The sequence below is a fragment of the Meles meles genome, chromosome 2, assembly GCF_922984935.1.
Source record: "Meles meles chromosome 2, mMelMel3.1 paternal haplotype, whole genome shotgun sequence".
Taxonomy (NCBI): domain Eukaryota; kingdom Metazoa; phylum Chordata; class Mammalia; order Carnivora; family Mustelidae; genus Meles; species Meles meles.
The window spans coordinates 121,433,082-121,439,196 of record NC_060067.1 but is presented as its reverse complement, the minus strand read 5'-3'; the positions used below and the strand labels follow the sequence as shown (position 1 = coordinate 121,439,196).

General features: G+C 36.4%; 1 long non-coding RNA gene across 1 annotated transcript in view; it reads right to left on the bottom strand.

Annotated features, from left to right (window-relative positions):
* Window positions 1-200: 200 nt before the first annotated feature.
* The window catches only part of LOC123937080, a 285,993-nt gene continuing 280,078 nt past the window's right edge, over window positions 201-6,115 (bottom strand). Inside the window, exon 4 of the long non-coding RNA XR_006817409.1 lies at window positions 201-352. This is a non-coding gene — a long non-coding RNA (uncharacterized LOC123937080). The remainder of the gene's footprint in view (window positions 353-6,115) is intronic.

Below are 6,115 nucleotides of genomic sequence, written 5' to 3'. Positions count from 1 at the left end.
TCTACTTACAGGGACTCAGAGAATGTTTTTGCTGCGAACTTTTTCAACACTATTATTTTACTGCCAAGTCTCTTGGAAAGTTCTTCAAAGAGTTTCTCTGCTTTCATCATTTGAAAGAACAGTAGCTTTATTAGCTTGTGGCCAAAAATGGATTTTAAAAAATATAGTTAGTTCCCAGAATTAAACTTACAGCTGCAGAAACTCAATTCTTCTCTGAATTGTTAAATTTGGATGCGTACTGTGAAACTAGATCAGGAGCATGTTGTTTGATGGGGCTAGAGGTGGGTAGGTCAGATAGGGTCTTCTCAGGTGTCCTCACCATCTATTGTCCTTGGGTACCTGTCCCATTTTCCTACCACAAAAGAAAAATAATAGGGTGTTATAATATGAAAGGAAACCATGGCTGAAAAAGCTTTGGAATATCACAGAATATTGTGTGGCCGTTAAAAATAATGAATCAGAGCTAATCCAAATGACTTTCAGCAATTCCCACAAATTATGTTGAATGAGGAATATAAGACGCAGAGCAGTGTGATACTTTTATAGGGTACTCAGCATTGGTCTCTTTTGCTTGCAGGTTGTACATCTGGCAGGTGTAATAGTTAAATTAGCATTGGTGAATGGGACTATATGTTGGGCACATATACAGTCTCTATCCCCGAGACAAAGCTATTTCATCCATTTCCAATTGTGCTAGCAACCATCCTCTGTTGGCAGAGGATGAATAATGTCAACTGGCCAAGTCATTTTTGTCTACTTGGTTGTTTAGTGCCCTTTCCATGTTGGTGATCTTGGGTGGGTGTTAAGTGTTTTAAAGCTCTTCATACTTTATGCTCATTCTCTAATGTTCAACTACATGCCTATTTCCCAGACCTGTTTTTTCCTGATATTCCAGTCCTTCTCCTTTTAGATCCCCGTAGTGGTTTAGCAGTTTCCCCCAAATTCATGCCTCCCTAGAACCTCAGATTGTAACCTTATGTGGAGTTAGTATTTTTGTAAATGTAATTAGTTAAAAATCTTGAGATAAAATTATCCTGGATTTAGGGTAGGCCCTATGTCCAATGACTGGGGCTCTTACAAGAAGAGGGGAAGACACTGACAGGCACACTGGAAAAGAAGGCAGTGTTGATGAGAAAGGCAGAGACTGGAATGATAAGTCCACAAGCCAAGGAATGCCAAGGATTGCTGGTGAACACTGGATGCTAGGAGAACGGCTTCCAGTGATTTTTCCTTAGAGCCTCCAGAAGAACTAACCCTACTAACATCTTGATTTCAGACTTCTGGCTTTTTTGATCTATGAGGGAATAAATTCAAGCTGCCAAATTTGTATGACAGTTCTAGGAAAAGAGCACCGTCCCTGACCAGCTGGCCAAGCATTTGCTACTATCTAAGAGTCCAACGTATACTTTAAGCTTAGGTCCCTTGTCTCTTCACATAAAATGGATGATTAGGTACATACCCTGAAGCTCTACCTATTGTGGTGACTTCCCTTATCACTGTCTTTCAAGGCTATTGCTTTCACATTTATGATAGCTGATTTCTCTGATAATAAATTTGACATATTAAACTAAAAAGATTGCACATTAAAAGATATCTTTAAAAAAGTAAAAAAAAAATGAAGACAAAATATTTGCAACACCTTGGCAAAGAACTGATAGCAAGAATACATAAAAAACATTTATAAGCTAGTAAGAAGACCACAATGAGATACCATTTAAAATGCAGTTAGTTAACTAAAGAAGTCTATTATCATCAAATATTGGAGAAGATGTGGATAAACAGGCTAGCTTATACTTTGCTTTTAGGAGTAAAATTGATTCAACTACTTTGGAAAAAAATTTGGCATTATCTTTTAAAATTGGGGATTCATAAACCTTTTATTTATAATTCTACTTACATATGTATAACCTTAAAGAAAAGAGAATGCAAGTGTATCCTAGAACTAGAATTTAAGTAAAAAGCAAGACCCCAAAGATCGGATATCCTATAATGCCCCACACCCCTTTAAAAAAGTTACAAACAACTAAAACTGCCCAATATATTTTTAAGAAATATTTATATTGTATAAAGCTATCATTCTAAAAAGTGAAGGGAATAATAGTAAAAGTTGCAGGATAGTGGTTTATTCTACTGGAGAGAGGCAGGGTATAAAATAGGGAGGAAAACATAGGTAAATGTTTGAAATTTTGACGGTTCTCATTTGCATGCTGGGTGGCATGTATACAGGTAATTATTGTTTAATAAACAAATATGTAACTAAGTAAAAAAATAAAATAAAATAAAGGCCAGGCCCGGACCAAGGTTGAGGCTGTTCATAGACCAAAGATTATGATTAATCAAATTCTAGTATTGGAAACACAACAACTGGGCTTCTGATTGTGTGCATACATTCCTGGTTGAATCAACACTGGAAGCAGGAAAAGCCCGGGACCTGAGACATGAGGAGAGTTACGATAATGTCTGAAAGATAAAGGGAAAGAAAGCCCAACAGGGTCACAAACATGGCCTAAGGAGAAAGATTTGTGAGAAGTCCCTGTGGCAGATGATCCAGGAGCTTGGAAAACAGAGATGTTCAGGGGTCCATTTTAAATTGTTTTCCTGTTCTGAGCTCTGATCTAAGTAAATGCCATTATCCAAAGCTCATAGTAAAAGTCTGCTGCATTGATGAAATAAATAATAATCATAAAGTCTCCATTCAATCACTCATTCATCACACGAATATTTACTGAGTTTCTACTGCTTGTGGTATAGCACGAGAGGTATCGCAACAAACACAACAGAGTCTCTGTCCTCATTAAATCAACGTATAATTATCCAGATGATGATAAATTCTAGGGCAAAAGATGAAAAAGAGTAAAGGAGAGGGAGAGCCAGAAATGGAGGTGAAATATATTAGTGGTATTTGGACTGAATGAAGAGAAAGCAAGCACAGAGAGGACGGCTTACACAGTGGGCTGAGAATGCAAAGGGCACAGTGAGTGGGGACTCAGAATTGGTGGAAGCAGGAATTTGCAGTGGCAGATGTCTAGGAGAATAAAAATCTCTTTCAGAGTAAATCGCAGGAACACTGGAAAAGGCTCTGGATTTCCCATTGTATGTGGAATGTGGTTTGCATCATTCGGTTTGTAAATAAAAGAAAAAGTTAATTCTTAAAGTTGGCAAACTTGTGACCGTTGCCATTATATGTCCAACGTTTTAACTATTAAGTTGTTTCTCTACCTTCTTTTGTATCAGTGGTTCTTACTCTAGAGGAGCAGTAGAGGGGAGCATATGCATTTGCTCTTTGAAAAAGTTTTCTAAGTAATTCTGCCTCTAGATAACCCCCTCCTCCAACCTCTCCTACCTCCATTGGTGAATATTTCTTATACACAGTGATTCCTAGTTCGGTTATCTAAGGGTAGCTCAAATAATTTCAGGTTACAAAACTGTAACAAAGTAATAAATAAAAATTTTTTATTGATGACACATTTAATTAAAAAAACCCAACAGAGAATTTGTTTAAAAACAATAGTACTATTAAATGAAATGTGAGAATCCTCATTGCCTTAATTTGAGAATCTCTCTGTTAGAGTCCAGTAAAGAAAATGAATTAGTAATAAAAAAATCTCCCAACAGGGGTACCTGGTTGGCTCAGTTGGTTAAGCATCTGCCTTTCGCCTGGGTGGCTTGGTCATGATCCTGGGGTCCTGGGATCCAAGCCCCGAATCAGGATCCTTGTTTGGCCTGCTTCTCCTTCTCCCTCTCCCTTTGCCCCCCCACCCCCTGCCCATGCACCGTCTCTCTCAAATAAATAATAAAATCTTAAAAAAAAAATCTCCTAGCAAACAAATGTCCATGGTCAGATGGCTTCATAGGGGAATTCTACCAAACATTTAAAGAAGAGCTAATACCTACTCTCTTCAAACTATTTAAAAAATAGAAACAGAAGGAAACTTTCGAAATCAGTCTATGAAGCCAGCATTATCCTGATTCCAAAACCAGACAAAGATTCCACTAAAAAAGAGAACCTCAGGCCAATATCCCTGATGAACACGGATGCAAAAATTCTCAACAAAATACTAGCAAACAAATCCAACAGTACATTAGAAGAATCACTCATCATAATCAAGTGGGATTTATTCAATGTAATACATCACATCAAGGAAAAAAACCATATGATATTTCAACAGATGCAGAAAAATTTGACAAAGTACAACATCTGTTTATAATTAAAAACCCTCAACAAAGTAGGGAGAGGGGGGACATACACTAACATCATAAAAGCTATATATGAAAACCCACAGCCAATATCATCCTCAATGGGGAAAAACAGAGCTTTTCCTCTATAGTCAGAAACAAGGCAGGGATGTCTCACTAGTTATTTAACACAATACTGGAAGTCTAAACTCAGCAATCAGACAACAAAAAGAAATAAAAGGCATCCAAATCAGCAAGGAAGAAGTCAAACTTTCACTATTTGCAGATGACATGATACTCAATGACATGAGAAAACTCAAAAGACTCCAATTAAAAATTGCTAGAACTGACACACAAATTCAGCAAAATCCCTTGAGACAAAATCAACATACCAAAATTGGTTCCATTTCTATACACCAATAATGAAGCAGAAGAAAGAGAAATCAAGGAATCAATACCATTTACACTTGTACCAAAAACCATAAGATACCTAGGAATAAACTTTTTTTTAAAGATTTTATTTATTTGTCAGAGAGAGAGAGAAAGCACAACCAGAGGGAGTGGGAGACAGAGGGAGAAGAAGGCTCCCTGCTGAGCAAGAATTCTGAGGTCGGACTTGATCCTAGGACCCTAGGATCCTGACCTGAGCCAACGGCAGCCACTTAACTGACTGAGCCACCCAGGCATCCTACCTAGGAATAAACTTAACCAAAGAGGTGAAATACCTGTACTCTGAAAACTATAAAACACTGGTAAAAGAAATTTAAGATGACACAAAGAAATGGAAAAGCATTCTATGCTCATGGATTGGAAGAACAAATATTGTTAAAATGTCTGTACTACCCAAAGCAATCTACATATTTAAATGCCACCATTTTTCACAGAGCTACAATAAACAATCCTAAAATTTGTATGGAACTATAAAACACACCAAATAGCCAAAGCAATCTTGAAAAAGAAAAGCAAAGCTGGAGGCATCACAATTCCAAACTTCAAGTTATATTACAAGTTTTAAAAAGCTGACAAATCTCATGAATATAAATCCACAAAAATATTTTTATTAATTAACTGCCTTACATGGCTTCTTTAATACTTTTGTTATATTTATCAGATTCATACTCTAACTTACGTTTAGAGAGACTACAACAACTCTTTGGCCTTTCCTTCAGTATACTTAATTGAAGTTTATTTTTTATTGATGATAGGTGAGAAAAGTTTTTTCTGACTTCATAAATTGTTAATGAAAAATGTTAGATTATTATCTGTATTAATCTGCTAGGGCTGCCATAACAAAATACACAATTGTTTTCACACAACTCTGGAATCTAGAAGTCTAAGATGAAGGTGTTAGTACGTTTGGTTTCTTCTGAGATCTCTCCTGGCTCACACATGGCCTCCTTCTCTCTCTGTGCTCATGTGGTTGTCCCTCTTTGTTGTCTGTGTCCTATTGCCTTCTTAGGAGGGCACCAGTCATACTGAATTAGGGCCTGCATTAGTGACTCCATTTTAGCTAAATAACCTCTACAAAGGCCCCATCTCCAAATATAGTCATATTCTGAGGCACTGGGGATTAGAGACTCAATAAATGAATTTTGAGGGAACACAATTCTGCCTGCAACATTGTCAAATTTGGGGAAATGTTTCTCAATTTTCTTTCATTTATGAACTGAAAGATTTCATTACATTAAATTTTTTCCTCTGCAGTGATTGATTGTCAATACTCTGAATCGATATGTTAACTCTGAACTGTTATATTAACTAATTTGGTGTCTATGTTCTCATTGTACTGATTTATTGCTGTATCTTTGGAGATGTCAAATCAGCAAAAAATAAAATTGAAAATATTTCCCAATGATTCACATCTTTTTATTATTTATATTTTTAAATAATCTGAGCATCTACATATCATTACTGTTTGAAATTCATAAATTTTCCTTTA